The sequence below is a fragment of the Ovis canadensis genome, chromosome 4, assembly GCF_042477335.2.
Source record: "Ovis canadensis isolate MfBH-ARS-UI-01 breed Bighorn chromosome 4, ARS-UI_OviCan_v2, whole genome shotgun sequence".
Taxonomy (NCBI): Eukaryota; Metazoa; Chordata; class Mammalia; order Artiodactyla; family Bovidae; genus Ovis; species Ovis canadensis.
The window spans coordinates 120334589-120351635 of NC_091248.1; positions in this window are offsets into that span (position 1 = coordinate 120334589).

The following is a 17047-nucleotide window of genomic DNA, read 5'->3' on the forward strand; positions in this document are numbered from 1 at the left end:
TCCAATCGGGGAAACAGGAGGGTCAGCACTTTACACCACTCACCCCAGGAGCCCCGCCCCCAGCCAGCAGTGGTCTTGGGTTCCTGATGCTGCCATGGGCTCCAGGCTCCTCTGCTGTGTGACTGTCTGCCTCCTGGGAGCAGGTGAGTCCTGGACACAGTGTGGGACTTTCTGAGATGTCTTTACCTCCCTGAGATAGAAGCCTGGCGATGAGGGCTGCAGCAGGAGGCTTCCCCTGTGCTCTGCCCTTACCTTCCTTGTCTCCTTCCCAATAGGCCTGGTGGATTCTGAAGTCACCCAGACCCCCAAATACCTGATCAAGTCAAGAAAGCAGCAAGCGACTCTGAGATGTTCCCCTGACTCTGGACACTTCTCCGTGTACTGGTACCAACAGGCCCTGGGCCAGGGCCCCCAGTTCCTCGTTCAGTATTACAACCAGAAAGTGAGCGGAGAAGCTCACCTCCCGGATCGATTCTCAGGAAAACAGTTCAGTGACTCTCGCTCTGAGCTGAACTTGACTTCCTTGGAGCTGATGGACTCCGCCGTGTATCTCTGTGCCAGCAGCCAAGACACAGCCCTGCATGATCAGGTGCCTCTGGTACAAAAACACTCCTGCCCCAGCTCAGGAAGTGGTCGCCAGGGTGTCAGTTGCCAGCCAGCGAGACCCAGACCCAGGTAGAACTGATAGACTTTCCCAGACATTCTTTCCTGGGTATGTTTTAATGCTCACAAAGATCATGCAAGATAAAGATTAGTTTAAGTGTGTATGCATCTGATGGGAAGTGACTTGCCCAGGTCTCATATTTCCTAACTGTCAGACAAGGAATCAGAATCTAGGCTGTCCTCAACACCTGTGTTCCCTGCTCCCCATCTTTTAAAGGAGTTTGCTCCACGTAGCTGTTACAGCTGACAAGTCCAAATCTGCAGGTTGGACTGGTGATACTAGAGGCTCAGGGAGAGCTGATGTTTAAATTCGAAGGCCCAAGAACTGACGGTCCAGTTTGAAGGCCATTAGCTGAACAGTTCTCTCTTACCTGGGGGAAGATCAGACTTTTCCTTCTATTCTTATCTTCACTGGTTGGATGAGGCCCACTAAGACTGCGGAATGGAAGATCATCTGTTTAAAATGTTAATCTAATCTAATGTTAAAATCTACCTATTTATATGTTAACCTCTTCCAAAAACACCCTCACTTAACATCCAGAATAAAATTTAATTAAATGTCTCTGCCACAGTCAAGGTGACACGTTCAAGTAGCCATCACACCGTGTTCCTGGGTTTCATAAGTATTTAATAAGCATGAAGTCCCTGGCACATAACAGGACTCTGGATTTCTTGATTCCCTTTGCTAACCTCTGACAGCCTCCTCTACCATTTCCTAGGTGCAAAGGTAGAGATGGACATGTTTTGCCTTGAAACCCTTTAATTGAGGACATCAGAAGTCCCAGTGAAAGGAAAATTATGCCTAATGATTCATTACATGAATTAAAAAGAGCTTGTAACATCTCACCTCAGATATTTTAAAATCACTTTTATTGATATTTGAACTGTAGTTTACAAGTAAACAATGTAGATTTTAGGGTCCCTGAGCCTCTTACAACCTTATAGTCTGGGGGCTTCCCTGACAGCTCAGTTGGTAAAGAATCCACCTGCAATGCAGAAGACCCCAGTTCGATTCCTGGGTCAGGAAGATCCACTGCAGAAGGAATAGGCTACCCACTTCCGTGTTCTTGGGCTTCCCTTGTGGCTCAGCTGGTAAAGAATCCACCTGCAATACAGGGGACCTGGGTTGGGAAGATCCCCTGGAGAAGGGAAAGGCTACCCTACCCACTCCAGTATTCTGGCCTGGAGAATTCAATAGACTGTATAGTCCATGGGATTGCAAAGAGTCGGACACAACTGAGTGACTTTCATTTGCACATTCAACAGTGTATCTGAGATTCCACATCCATGGATTCAACCAATCACAGCTGTTCAGTACCTTAGTACATATTTATTAAAATATCCACCCACAAGTGGACCCACTCAGTTCAAACTTGTGTTGTTCAAGGGTCAGGTGTATATTCACACTGTATAATGAAGAGATCTACAGTTTGATCAATATATATGTATATGCTGATGAAACATCTGTCCCTTTAAGACAGAGAACATTTTATCACCAGAAATTCCCTGAGGCCCCGTTCCCAGGACTCTCTCCTTCCCTGACAACCAACAGTATGATTTCTGTTGCTGTAGATTTGTTTTGCTCATGTATCTTTTTAGTGAAAACATAATGTCTATACCCATCAGAACAATTCCTTTTTAGCCTGAAGCTAACTATGTAAGACAGTTAAGTGTTCCTAGAAAGTGTTATAATTAACAAAGTGCTTGAAACCATATGAGATACCATTTCCGTGTGATAGACAATCCTAACTGGGAATTAATGGTTTGATAAAATGACTATCAAAGGTCTTACCAGCTGGTACAGCTGTAAGATTTATTTACTCAATTTCATAGATTTTTTTTCTCATGAACCCTTTTTCTGAAATCATTTTATAATGATTTTTTGTTAATATTCTATGAGAAACAACATAGCAAGGCTTCAGATTCACGCATTGGGTCCTGGGCTGGCCAGACCACCAGCAGTAGTTGTATCAGTGAATGATTATTCCATGTCAGAGAAGGGTTCCTATGACTTGATCCCAAGGATTCAGGCCATAGGCCGTGAGCTGGAAAGACCCCTTTCTCCTGGCCTGGCCCGGGTATGACCCCCTTTACTGTGTGCTTCTGTCTCCTGGACCAGAGAAGTCCTGAGCACATGTGTGGAACCCCTCGTGGGCTTGCCAGGCCCAGATTCAAGGCTAGTTGCTGTGGTTGTGACATGAGTTTCCTTCTTTGTTTCTCACTTGACTTTCAGTGTCTTTCTGTCCCAGGACCCAGGAGTAGTTAGTCACCCAGACAGTAGACGTGTGGTCATGCTAAAGGGAAACCGACCATCAGGAGGTCACAGCAGGTCTAAAATCATGTAACCAGGATCTGGTACACAATTTACACAGTCCATGGTTCAAAGACTATGAAGAATTTGAAGATCCCGACAGCAGAGCGTCGCTGTAGGTACAGGGTCCTTTTGAGTGTGGGGTTTGTGCAACAAGATAGACTAGGGCTCTAAGATATCAATTTATTAATGGCAGTCATGCTTCGCAAGGAAGTATTCCCATGGGGTGGATGTCTCACATAAAGTCAGAGCACTTTTCATTTATCCTGGAGTCCGGCACTTCACCCCCAATCCCTCTCATATATGTGGTCCTTTGTTTGAAAATGTCATCCGCGTTGAGCAACCAGCTTCTGGCCACAAAGACAGTTCTGTCTTAGGGCTGCGGTGGTTCCACTTGCTGTGTCCCCTCCCTGCGCCCTCAGACTCGGGAAGCACTTACTTTAGTGAACGTGAAGGCGCTGTACCTGTGTTTGACTGATGTCCTGTCTGTTAGTGAACTGAGAAGAAACAGAGCCAAACGATTTCTCAAATACTGATGAGTCTGCCCTGCCGTTAAGGAACCAGACGCCAAAGAATCATTGTAGATGAGAGGACAGGAGCAGGACTCTGGTCAATTGAGCAAAGCAGAAACAACACTTGAGGGAGAATTTGGGATGCATGGGTCATAAAGGACAGCAGGAAGCCCTAAGGATGTCCTCTGAGATTCAAAACTACAGAAATATGTAGACAAATATGCTAATATACAAATTAAGGAATTATCTCCGGAGTGAAATATATATAAAGGTACAAACTACTCTAAGGAAAGGTTACAACACTTTGTAAGACTTACATCTGTTCAGACCACGTCCAAGCAATCTGTCCAAGCCATCTCCTTGTTCTAAGCTACTGATTTAGAATGATCTTTCATTTGAGCCTCTAGGGGAAGGGGGGTGGCCTCCTGAGTGACAGGTTGGCTCTGGGGCCTGGCTGGGACAGTGACATCTCAGAAGGACTCCCTGGAGAGCCCCTCTCCCCTCTCATCCACACTCAGCCCTGAGGGCCCTCCGCCCGCCCCGCCCCCGCCATGAGCCCCTGCCTCCTGGGCTGTGTGGTCTTCTGTCTCCTGCAGGCAGGTGAGTCCTGGGGGCAGGGTTCCCTTCAGGGTGCCAGCACCAGGCATGTCCGCTGTGACTGCAGCATCGGTCCTCCTTCTCCACAGGGGTGGTCCATGCTGGTGTCACTCAGGACCCCAGATTCCAGGTGGTGAAGACAGGACAGAGGGCGACACTTAATTGTACTCAGGATCTGGGTCATAACTATATGTACTGGTACCGACAAGACCCAGGACACGGGCTGAGGCTGATCCATTATTCAGCTGGGCCTCCCACCACGCAGCAAGGAGACGTGCCCGAGGGCTACAGCATCTCCAGACCAAGCAAAGAGAACTTCCCTCTCACACTGGAGTCCGCCAACCCCTCCCAGACATCTGTGTACTTCTGCGCCAGCAGTTACTCCACAGCGCTGCACGGCCACCTCCTTTCTGTGCAAAAAGACAGGGGATCCAAGTGAAAGCTCCTAGCACCGGGAGCCTCAGGGCTTGGTTAGCCATGTGCCTGCAGCGTGACCCTAGGTGTGTGGACTGCTGCTGCTGCTGCTAAGTCGCTTCAGTCGTGTCCGACTCTGTGCGACCCCATAGATGGTAGTCCACCAGGCTCCCCGTCCCTGGGATTCTCCAGGCAAGAACACTGGAGTGGGCTGCCATTTTCTTCTCCAATGCGTGAAAGTGAAAGTAAAGTCTCTCAGTCATGTCTGACTCTTTGCGACCCCATGGACTGCAGCCCATCAGGCTCCTCTGTCCATGGGATTTTCCAGGCAAGAGTACTGGAGTGGGGTGCCATTGCCTTCTCCCAGGTGTGTGGACTAGGTTGACCCAAACCTCACTCAGGGACTCTGAGACATGTGTTCACCATCCATCTCTGTCTTTTCCCTGCATCCTCCCTGTGAACCAAGAAAATGCTTCTCCAGCTCTGACTGCTAGTCCTCACCTGAGCCTAGACCTCCAGGAGGGAAGGTGGCTGGTAAACTAGATGAAAACAGATCCTCTTGTCTCACGTCAATGCTGTCTCTCTGGAAGGCTCTCCCCGACTGGCTCTCACGTGGTCTCCGCTCTTGCCCACCTTTCTTGGGTGGGCAGGACGTTCCTCTCCTCACCTCCCTGGCCCCCTCTACCACACCCATGCTGCTCCTCCCTCAACCGGGTCATGTCCCTTCCCAAGTCACACGGAAGCTTTTAAAGTGCCCTCTGCACATGGTCTGCTTTGAGCAAGCTGTCTGGAGTCATCAAAGAGAAATCAGCTTCAGTTAGTTATCAATTATCCGAATCTCATGTGAGTCCATCTGAAGGAGACACTGGCTTTGTGTGTTCATCCTCCCGCCCCCGACTTCCTCAGCATCTCACCTAACCTCGGCCAGCTTGGCACCACCTTCCTCATCAAAATCTTCTCAAAGTCAAAATACATCTTCCATTGCCCCATTATATCAAGATTTTATAAGTGTAGAAATATATGAGTTCATATATATAAAAGCTCTTTATAAAATGTATTAACTAGAATTTGGAAATGCTTAATTTATACAAGAAATCTGGAAATATATGTATCTGATTAATCAGAGGTAGGTATGGAATACAGGTTTCCAGGCATATTCATGTGAGATCCTCAGAGTGTTTATTTTATGGTGATTATTTCCATCTTAGCTAAGTACCGTCTTTGCAGTTATACAGCAATTTTTTCCTTCTCAGTGAAACTGTTGGATCATTGAGTCTTCAACTTCCAGAGGCTTAGAGTAGATCTGAAGATCAACCCTAATTCAGCCAGGATGGGAAGGCAGTAGAACACTAGAGTGTGTGTGAGTGTGTGTGAGTGTGCGTGTATGTGAGTGTGTGTGTGTGAGTGTGAGTGTGTGTGTGTGAGTGTGTGTGTGTGTGTGTGTGTATTAAGCTTGTGGGGATTCTGTACCCCTGCTTTAGACAGAGGATGCAAATCCATGAGACTGTGAACCACTGGCCACCAGGAGGCACTGTGGGCCCATATAACCAGGGTGTGCTGGGAGGGGTTGAGGGTCCCCCAGGAGGGCAGCTTTAGGGAACCTTAACTACATGGCTGTGTCAGGGAACAGGCTTGAGTTCCCTGAGTGATCTTGGGACACATGGAGCCAACACAGACTCCTCAGTGCCGGGGAAGCGGGGATGTGCCTAGAGCTTTGGGATGTACTCAGGGGGGACCTGCAGAGGGGCCCTGCAGGGGGGCCTGCAAGGGAAGTGGAGGGTGAGGGGTTTGGGTGGCTGCTGAGAGCTTGGAGACCAGTGTCAGGAAGGAGCAGAGAGAGGACAACAAGCCATATTGTGGACATATGGAGACATGGGGAGAGTGCACACTTCAAACCCACCCTTTGCTGAGGGGCTGTGCAGGACAGGGAAGGGCATAGAGGAGCCAGCCCTGGGTCCTGCCAAGGGGTCCAGAGGACAAGGGCAGCCTGATAGACACAGAGCAGTGATGTCATAGGCAAATTATCCAATCAGGGAACCAGGAAGGTCAGTGCTTTCACCACACACCCCAGGAGACCTGCCTCCAGCTAATGGTAGTCTTGGATTCCTGATACTGCCATGGGCTCCAGGCTCCTCTGCTGTGTGACTCTGTGCCTCCTGGGAGCAGGTGAGTCCTGGACACAGTGTGGGAGTTTCTGAGATGTCTTTGCCTCCCTGAGATAGAAGCCTGGTGAAGAGGGTTGCAAGAGGAGGTTTCCCCTGTGCTCTGCCCTTAGCTTCCTTGTCTGCTCCCTAACAGGCCTGGTGGATTCTGAAGTCACTCAGACTCCCAAATACCTGATCAAATCAAGACAACAGCAAGTGACTCTGAGATGTTCCCCTGAATCTGCACACTGCTCTGTGTACTGGTACCAATAGGCCCTGGGCCAGGGCCCCCAATTCCTTGTTCAGTATTACAACAGGGAAATGATACAAAAAGGAAAGATATCAGATCGATTCTCAGGAAAACAGTTCAGTGACTTTCACTCTGAGATGAACTTGACTTCCTTGGAGCTGAGACTCAGCTGTGTATCTCTGTGCCAGCAGCCAAGACACAGCTCTCCATGATCAGGTGCCTCTGGGCCAAAAACACTCCTGCCCCAGCTCAGGAAGTGGTAGTGAGTGGTGGTGAGTGTGTCGACTGCCTGCCTGGCTGGCCCAGGCCAGGCAGAGTGGACAGTCTTCCCCAGATATTCATTTCTTGATATGTTTTAATGCTCACAAAGATCATGCAAAGTAAGTATTATTTTAACTGTTTATACATCTGAGTGAACATGATTTGCCCAGATCTCATACTTCATATTGTTATAGCAAGGACTCTGACTCAAGTCTGTTTTCAACACTTGTGTTCTCTTTTCCCCAATGAAACTGTCTCCCTACAGAACAAATTAGATATGCATGTGGGTTACGTGAAACAAGATAGAATCTGGGGCTCTATGATATAAATTGTTATTCATGAATGGCAGCCACGGATCACAAGGAGGTATTCCCATGGGTGGAATGTCTCAAATAAAAACAGCATTTTTCATTACCCTGGCGTCTGCACCTCCCTCCATGTCCCTCCTAAGCCTGCATTCCTTTGTGTCAATACGCCATCCTGTGCTGGGCAACCAGCTTCTCTCCACCCAGAAAGGTGGGTCACAGGCCTGAGGGGGCTCTGCTTGCTCCCTCCCTCAACATGGGAGGCCCTGGATCCTGTGAACATGAAGGAATTTACCTGCTCTGGCCAGTGGACTGTCTTGTCAGTGAATTGATAAGAAATAGACCAAACAAGTCCTCAAGTCTTGATGAGCTTGCGATGATGTTGGGAACAGATACCTGGATAAACATGGTGGGTGGAGGGACATTCTCAGGTCTGCAGTCAAGTAAACCGGAAGTGGGCCTTGAAGTCCTATTGGGACACATGAGTCATAAGGGCAACAGGAAGCCAGAAGAATTTATGCAAGACTGAAGACTACAGAAATATGTGCATATATAAAAGTAATAAATATATTAATGAAACAATAAAAAAAATTATCTGTGGACTAGAACATACAAAAAATTTAACCAGTTTTACATAAAGGTTACAGCAACTTGTAAGGCAACTGTTCACTCAGGTTTGATAGCTTACGTTGAAAGGTGGCGGATTCATGATCTCCAAAAAGATTTACCTTTGGGGCCAGGGACCAGTCTTCAACACCCAAGAGCTTCAACACCCAATACACAAAGTAGCCGAGTATAAAAAGGGACATTTTAGGAAAGCTTCTCTCATAGACACCAGGAGGGGAGGGAGAGCACCCCCACTTGCTAGTCTAATCAAGGTCTTATGTATTTCATCGGACCCACTCACAACATACATCTTAAATTAATAAGATTAGAACTGACAACAGAAAGATCTCACCAAACTCACTTCCACAATATACATCTTAAGATAAAAAAGATTAGTCAGAAGGTTCTTGTTAAGGAGAAACATGTTCTTGAGCAAGATACTATGCTATATTGACTAAACAAAGCAATGTAAAGAAAATGTTTATCCCTTTCTCCTTGAGAGCCCTGGAGCCCTTTTGCCTTCTCGAGGACTCTGGAACCCTTTCTCCTCGGGGACCTGGACTTCTTATCAATTGGCCGAGGGATTGACTCTCTCAGGTTCATCTTTGATTTGAGCCTCTGGGGGAAGAGGCGTGGCCCCTGAGTGACAGGTTGGCTCTGGGACCTGGCAGGGGCAGTGACATCTCAGAGAGAGAGCCCCTCTGGAGAGCCCCTCTCCCCTCTCATCCACACTCAGCCCAGAGGGCCTCAGCCCAGAGGGCCTCAGCCCATCCCGCCCCCGCCATGAGCCCCTCCCTCTGGGCTGTGTGGTCTTCTGTCTCCTGCTGGCAGGTGAGTCCTGGGGGGCAGGGTCCCCGTCGGGGTCCCAGCACTAAGCATGTCCTCTGTGACTGCAGCATCGGTCCTCCTTCCACAGGGGCGGTCCATGCTGGTGTCACTCAGGACCCCAGATTCCAGGTCGTGAGGACAGGACAGAGGGCAACACTGACATGTACTCAGGATCTGGGTCATGACCGTGTGTACTGGTACCAACTGCCACTTGGAGGCACTGTTCCATAATAAGCAGAGTGTGCTGGGAGGGTGTGAGAGTCACTCTGGGGAGGGCAGCTTAACAGAACCTTGTCTATATCATGCCTGCCTCTGGGAGCAGGTCTGAACTCCCTGAGTGGTCCTGGGACACATGGAGCCAGCACAGACTCCTCACTGCTCAGGGAACTGGGGACCTGCCTGGGACCATGGGATGAACACAGAGGGTCATGACCTAACTCAGCACGGGAAGCGGAATGGTGAAGGGGTTGGGGTGACTGGTGAGGGCCTGGTGGCTGGTGATGAGTGTCAGGCAGGGTCGGGCAGAGAAGAACAAGGCATGTTGTGTGCATATGGGACAAGGGGATGAAGCTCACATCACAGCCAGGCTTGCTGAGGGGCTGTCAGGACAGGGAAGGGCATAGAGGAGCCAGCCCTGCGTATTGGTAAGGGGTCCAGTGGACAAGGGCAGCCTGATAGACACAGCAGTGACGTCATAGGCAAATGCTCCAATCAGGGAAGCAGGACCTTCAGCACTTTACACCACTCACTCCAGGAGACCCGCCCCCAGCCAGTAGTGGTCTTGGGTTCCTGATGCTGCCATGGGCTCCAGGCTCCTCTGCTGCATGACTCTCTGCCTCCTGGGAGCAGGTGAGTCCTGGACACAGTGTGGGAGCTTCTGAGATGACTTTGCTTTTGCCATCCCCAAAACGCAAGACTCCTGGAAAGCGCTGCAGCAGGAGGCTTCCCCTGTTCTCTCCTCTCTACTTCCTTGTCTCTTCCCAACAGGCCTGGTGGATTCTGAAGTCACCCAGACTCCAAAATTCCTGACCAAATCAAGAAAACAGCAAGTGACACTGAGATGTTCCCCTGAATCTGGACACAGCTCTGTGTACTGGTTCCAGCAGGCCGTGGGCCAGGGCCCCCAGTTCCTCGTTCAGTATGTTGATGGAGAAGTGTATCAAAGAGGAAACATGTCAGATCGATTCTCAGGTCAACAGTTAGGCTCGGAGTTGAACCTGACCTCCTTGGAGCTGATGGACTCTGCTCTGTATCTCTGTGCCAGCAGCCCAGACACAGCCCTGCATGATCAGGTGCCTCTGGGACAAAAACAGTCCTGCCCCAGCTCAGGAAGTGGTGGTGAGCGTGTCGACTGCCAGTGTGCCAAGCCCAGTCTCTGGTAGAGAAATAGATTTTCCCAGACATTCATTTCTTGATATGTTTTAATGCTGAGTTGGTGATGGACAGGGAGGCCTGGCATGCTGCAATTCATGGGGTCGCAAAGAGTCGGACACAACTGAGCGACTGAACTGAAATGGGCTGAACTGAAATGACCTGAACTGAATTGAAGATCATGCGAGATAAGTATTATTTCAACTGTTTATATATCTGAGGGGATTTGAATTGCCCAGATCTCATACTTCATGACTGTTACAGCTAGGATTGCAGCTCAAGTTTCCTCTCAACACCTGTGGTTCCTTTCCTCATGGAACCGTCTCCATACAGAGCAAGTTACATATACGTGTTGTGTTATGTGTAACAAGATACAGTTTGGGGCTCTGTGATATGAAATGTTACTCAGTGAATGGCAGCCACGCATCACAAGGAGGTATTCCCATGAAAAGAATGTCTCAGATAAAAAAAAAGCACATTTTTCACTTACCCTGATGTGTGCCACGTCTCACCACTGTTGCTCCTAAGTCTGCATTACTTTCTGCCAATCCGTCGTCCTGTGCTGGGCAACCAGCTTCTCTCCTCCCAGAAAGGTGGGTCACAGGCCTGAGGCCTCTCCCGACATGGGAAGCGGGGGCTCCTGTGAACATGAAGGAGCTGTACCTGCCTTTGGCTGGTGGACTGTCTGTCAGTGAGTTGATAAGAACAGATCCAAACAATTCCTCAAATGCTGATGAGCCTTCAATGAGGTTGGCAGCAGAAACCTGGAGAAACATGGTAGGTGGAAGGCCATTCTCAGGGCTGCAATCAGTTAAAGCAGAAATGGGCCTTGAAGTCCTACTGGGACTCCTATCATGAAGGAGAGCAGGAAGCTAGAGGGAATTTCCCAAGATGCAGAGCTATAGAAATATGTAGACAAATTAAAGTAATACACACATTTACCAAGAATTGTCTCTGGAATAAAGTATAGATAAAATCGCAAACTGTTTTCAGAAAGGTTACAATAACTTGTAAGGCTCAAGTCCATTAATCTGGATGGGTCTTCCTGTTGTGAACTGTTCACTCAGGTTCATTTCTGGTTTGACCCTCTAGGAGAAGGGGCGTGGCCACCTGAGTGATAGGTTGGCTGTGGGGCCTGGCAGGGACAGTGACATCTCAGAAGGACTCCCTGGAGAGCCCCTTTCCCTCTCATCCACACTCACCCAGAGGGCCCTCCACCTGCCCGCACCCGCCATGAGCCCCTGCCTCCTGGACTGTGTGGTCTTCCGTCTCCTGCAGAGAGGTGAGTCCTGGGGGGCAGGGTCCCCTTCGGGGTCCCAGCACTAAGCCTGTCTGATGTGACAGCAGCATCGGTCCTCCTTCTCCACAGGGGCGGTCCATGCTCGTGTCACTCAGGACCCCAGATTCCAGGTGGTAAGGACAGGACAGAGGGCAACACTGACATGTACTCAGGATCTGGGTCATGACCGCATCTACTAATACCGACAAGACCTGGGACACGAGCTGAGGCTGATCCATTACTCAGCTGGTATGCACACTAGCAAGCCAGGAGGCATGCCCGACAGGTACAGCGCCTCTAGATCAAACACAGAGACCTTCTCTCTCACGCTGAAGTCTGCCAACCACTCTCAGACATCTGCGTACTTCTGTGCCAGCAGTTACTCCACGGCGCTGCACAGCCCCCTGCTCTCTTTTGAAAAAGACAAGGGGCCCACATGCAGGATCCTAGCACTGGGAACCTAATGCCCTGGGGACCACGTGCCAGCTCTGTGACCCTGATGTGTGACCTGGACAGGCCTGCATCTGACCCCAGGGACTCGGAGACACATGTCCACCATCAGGCTCTGTCTTTCCTCTGCATCCTCCCTGGATGCAGTTCGGAATGCACCCAGTTCTAACTAGTTCTGACTCTTCCTCATCAGCTTAAGACCTCCGGAAGGGAAGAATATTAGTAAATTAGATATATCTAGACCCTCTTGTCTCTCCATGGCACCTCATTGCTGTCTGTCTGGAAGTTTCTCCCACAGCCTAGCTCTCAAGTGCTCCCTGCTCTTGCCCTCCAGAGGGGCAGGTCTTTCCTCCTTTATTGCCTTAGCCTCACTCCCCTGCCCTCTCTGCTCCAGACACACTGCTCTGCCCTCATCTGGGTCAAGTGCATTACCATGACACAGGGAACTTTGTAACCACGTGTAAGCGGTCGTGTTTCAGCAAGCTCTTGGGGTCATCAAAGAGAAAACAGCCTCAATTAATTAGAAACCATCCAAAATCCCTTGGGAGTCCATTCCCAGGAGGAGAGACAGGCTGGGTGTGTGTGTTCTCCTTCCCTGCCCCTCTTTCTTAGTATCTCAATTAACCTGGACCAGATTTCTATCATTTCCCTCAGAGAAATCTTCTCAAAGTAAAAATTTTCCTTCATGGTATCTTATTATATGAAGATTTTACAAGTTCATAGGAAATAAATAGGTTAATACACATTTAAATAGGAAATCTGAAAATATATGCCTCTGATTAATCAGAAATAGCTATGAAGACATGTTTGCAGGCAGATTCACTTGAGATCCTCTGAGCATTTATTTTATGACATATATTTCCATCTTTAGCTAACTACCATCATTGTACTGGTGAAGCAATTATTTCCTTGCTTATAATTCCTTCCTATAGGAAAACGGTCAGATCATACAGTCTTCTACCTCCAGAGCCTAAGAGTGGATTTGAAAATCAACCCTAATCAGCCAGTCTAGGAAGGCAGTAGAACAGATATGCGTGTGTGTGGCTGTGTGTGTGTGTGTGTGTGTGTGTGTGTATGTGTGTGTGTGTTCAGGGTGTGGGATTTTTGAAACCTTGCTTCAAACAGAGGCTGCAAATCCATGAGGCCATGGACCTTTGGCCACAGGAGGCACTGTGTTTCCGTGGTGAGCAGGCTGCCCTGGGAGGGGGTGAGAGTCGCCCTGGGGAGGGCAGCTTAAGGGAACCTTGGCTACATGCCTGCACCTGGGAGCAGGTTTGAGTTCCCTGAGTGGTCCTGGGACACATGGAGCCAGCATAGACTCCTCTACTCAGGGAAGAGGGGTCCTGCCTGGAGCTTCAGGATGTGCCCAGGGGCCCATCCCCTGGAGCAGCATGGGGAGGGGAGGGTGAGAAGTTGGTGTATCTGGTAAGGGCTGGGTGATGAGTGTCAGGCAGGGTCAGACAGAGCAGAACAAGAGTGTGTGGACACATGCGACCAGGGGACGAAGCTCACCTCACACCCATCCTTGCTGAGGGCTGTCAGGACAGGGAAGGGCACAGAGGAGCCAGCCCTGGGTCCTGCCAAGGGGTCCAGGGGACAAGGGCAGCCTGCAGAGACACAGAGCAGTGACGTCATAGGCAAAAGCTCCAATCAGGGAAGCAGGAGGGTCAGCACTTACCCTCTCATCCTAGGAGCCCCGCCCCCAGCCAGCAGCAGTCCTGGGTTCCTGATGCTGCCATGGGCTCCAGGCTCCTCTGCTGTGTGACTCTCTGCCTCCTGGGAGCAGGTGAGTCCTGCACACAGTGTGGAAGCCTCTGAGATGTCTTTGCCTCCCTGGGATAGAAGCCTGGTGATGAGGGCTGCAACAGGAGGCCTCCCTGTGCTCTGCCCTCAGCTTCCTTCTGTCTCCTTCCCAACAGGCCTGGTGGATTCTGAGGTCACCCAGACCCCCAAATACCTGATCAAATCAAGAAAGCAGCAAGGGATTCTGAGATGTTCCCCTGAATCTGGACACCTCTATGTATCCTGGTACCAACAGGCCCTGGGACAGGGCCCCCAGTTCCTTGTTCAATATTATGATGGGAAAGTGCGTACAAAAGGAAACATGCCAGGTCGATTCTCAGGTGAACAGTTCAGTGACTCTCACTCTCAGATGAACCTGAGCTCCTTGGAGCTGTCGGACTCAGCCGTGTATCTCTGTGCCAGCAGCCAAGACACAGCCCTGCATGATCAGGTGCCTCTGGTACAAAAACACCCCTGCCCCAACTCAGGAAGTGGCTGTGAGGGTGACTGCCTCCCTTTCAGGCCTACATAGATCCGATAGACTCTCCCAGACATTCTTCCTCTGCTGTGTTTTAATGCTTCCAAAGATCATGCTAGGTAAGTATTATTTTACCTGTTTATACATCTGACGGGAACTGATTGTCCACATCTTATATGTCATTACTTTCAGAGTAAGGAATTTGATTCACGCCTGTCCTCATTACCTGTGGTCTTTGTCCCCATAAAACTTTCCCCCACATAGAATAAATAATACACATAAACACACACACACACACGCACACACATGTGCATGTTTTAAAGCAACTGGCTCACATAGTTGTTAAGACTGGTAAGTCGAAAAGCTGCAAGCTGGTCTGGTGCTACTAGAGACTGAGGGGGAGCTAATGTTTAAGCTCAAAAGTAGAAGAACTAATGGTCCAGTGTGAAGGCCATCGGCTGACAATTCTCTCTTACTTGGAGGAGGATCAGCATTTTCGTCTATTCATCTCTTCACCTGGTTTCATGAAGGCCACCAACATTATGGAGGGTTGTCTGCTTTATGAATTAAAATGTTAATCTAATCTGTTATTAAAATATACCTATTCACATTTTGAAAGTGAAGTCGCTCAGTCGTGTCTGACTCTTTGTGACTCCATGGACTGTAGTCCACAAGGCTCCTCCATCTGTGGAATTTTCTAGGCAAAAGTACTGGAGTAGGTTGCCATTTCCTTCTCCAGGGGATCTTCCCGACCCAGGGATTGAACCCGGGTCTCCCACATTGCAGACAGACGCTTTACCATCTAAGCGAAAAAATATCCCTCTTTGGAGCACCCAAAGAATAAAGCTAAATATCCAAGGCAGAGTCAAGGTGACATACTGCATTAGTCAGGACAGCATCTTTCAGGGTTGCACAAGAATTTAATAAGCATGAACTCCCTGTCAAGTAACAGGACTTTGGATTTCTTGACTCCATTTGCTAATCTCTGACAGCCTCCTCTAGTGCTTCCTAGGTGCGAAAGTAGATATGGACACATTTTGACTTCAAACCCTATACTTGAGGACTTCAGATGTCAGAGGAAAGAAAGTAATTATGCTTGCTGGTTCCATACATGAGATAAACAGAGCATGTAACTTACCCTCAGGCATTTTTACATCAACTTTATTGGCATGTGAATTATAGTTAACATTTGAATAATGTGAAGTCTGGGGGCCCTGAACCAGCCTTAACCCTGCTGTAAAACTTTGTTTAAAAGTCAGTCAACCCTGTTTGTGATTTCACATCCACAGATTCAACCAGCCACAATTGTGTGGTACTGTGAAAAGTGAAAGTGAAAGTCACTCAATCATGTCTGACTCTTTGCCACCCCATGGACTGTACAGTCCATGAAATATAAATTCTCTCCAGGCCAGAATACTGGAGTGGGTAGCCTTTCCCTTCTCCAGCGGATCTTCCCAACCCAGGGATCCCACTCAGGTCTCTCCCACTGCAAGCAGATTCTTTACCAGGTGAACAACAAGGTCTGTGATTAGTATCCATTAAAAATTCCACACAAAACTGGACCCATGAAATTCAAAAGAGTGTGGTCCAAGGGATCTGCTGTATATACAATAACATTACACACTGTATATTGAACAGATGAATGGTTTTGATCAATCCATAGGTATGTGCCCATGGAATATTCACCTATAATGACTGAGAACATTTCGTCACCAAAACTTCTCTGAGGCCCCATCCCAGGCCTGTCTCCTTCCCTGACAACCAACAGTATGATTTCTGTTGCTGTCATTTTTTTTTAAGTCCTCTTTAGCCCAGAGCTAAATATTTAAGCGATTGCTCCTGGAAAGTATTGTGGGTAAAGAAGTTCTTGAAAGCATGTGAGCACCATATCTATGTCAGGGACTATCCTATCTGGAGATGGATGGTTTGGAAAATGACCATCCAAAGGTCTTCCCTGCTGCTACAGGCTTTCTTTTTTTCTTTAGTTAGATATGTACTTTCATAAATTTCTCTTCTCGTGCACACATTATCTGAAATCATTTTATGATGCTATTTGACAGGAGGTCCTCAATTCTTAGCAAAGTACTTTAAGCTCCCATGTGACACACACAGCAAGGCTTCCTGCTCACAAACTGGGTGCTGGGACTGAGCAGGCAACCAGCAGCAGCGATTTTGTTGAGAGATCATTTCATGTCAGGAGAAGGCTTGCCTTTGATTTGACCCCAGAGACCAAGTCACAGGAGTTGAACTGAAAAGTCCCCCTTTCTTAGGGGCCGGGCCTGGGCACTAGTATCCTGCGCTGTGGGTCCCACTGTCTCTTGGACCAGAGACATTCTGAGCACAGGTATGGATCCCGTGGACTTGCCAGGCCTTGATTCAAGGCTTTTTTGTGGCGACAACATCAGACTCATTTATTTCTTCTGACTTTAGTTTCTGTGTTTTTGTCTCTGAGGCCCCAGGAATGGTTAGTCCCCAAGACCCCAGACGTGCGATCGGGTTCCATGGAAACCAGCTCATCAGGAGGTCACCAGGGTCCCCCACTCATGACCAGAGCATGATATTCAGGTTCAGAAATTATTGAGAATTTGAAAACCACAGCAGCAGAGCAAGGCGGCTAGTGCAGGGTCCTTCTAAATGTGAGGTTTGTGCGTGTGATACAGTCTAGGGCTCTAGGATATTGGTTACTGAATGGCAGCCATGCTTCACAAGGAAGTACCCCCATGCAATGGATGTCTCATGTAAAATCGGAGCATTTTTCCTTTACCCCAGGGTCAGCCATCTCTCCCGACATCCCTC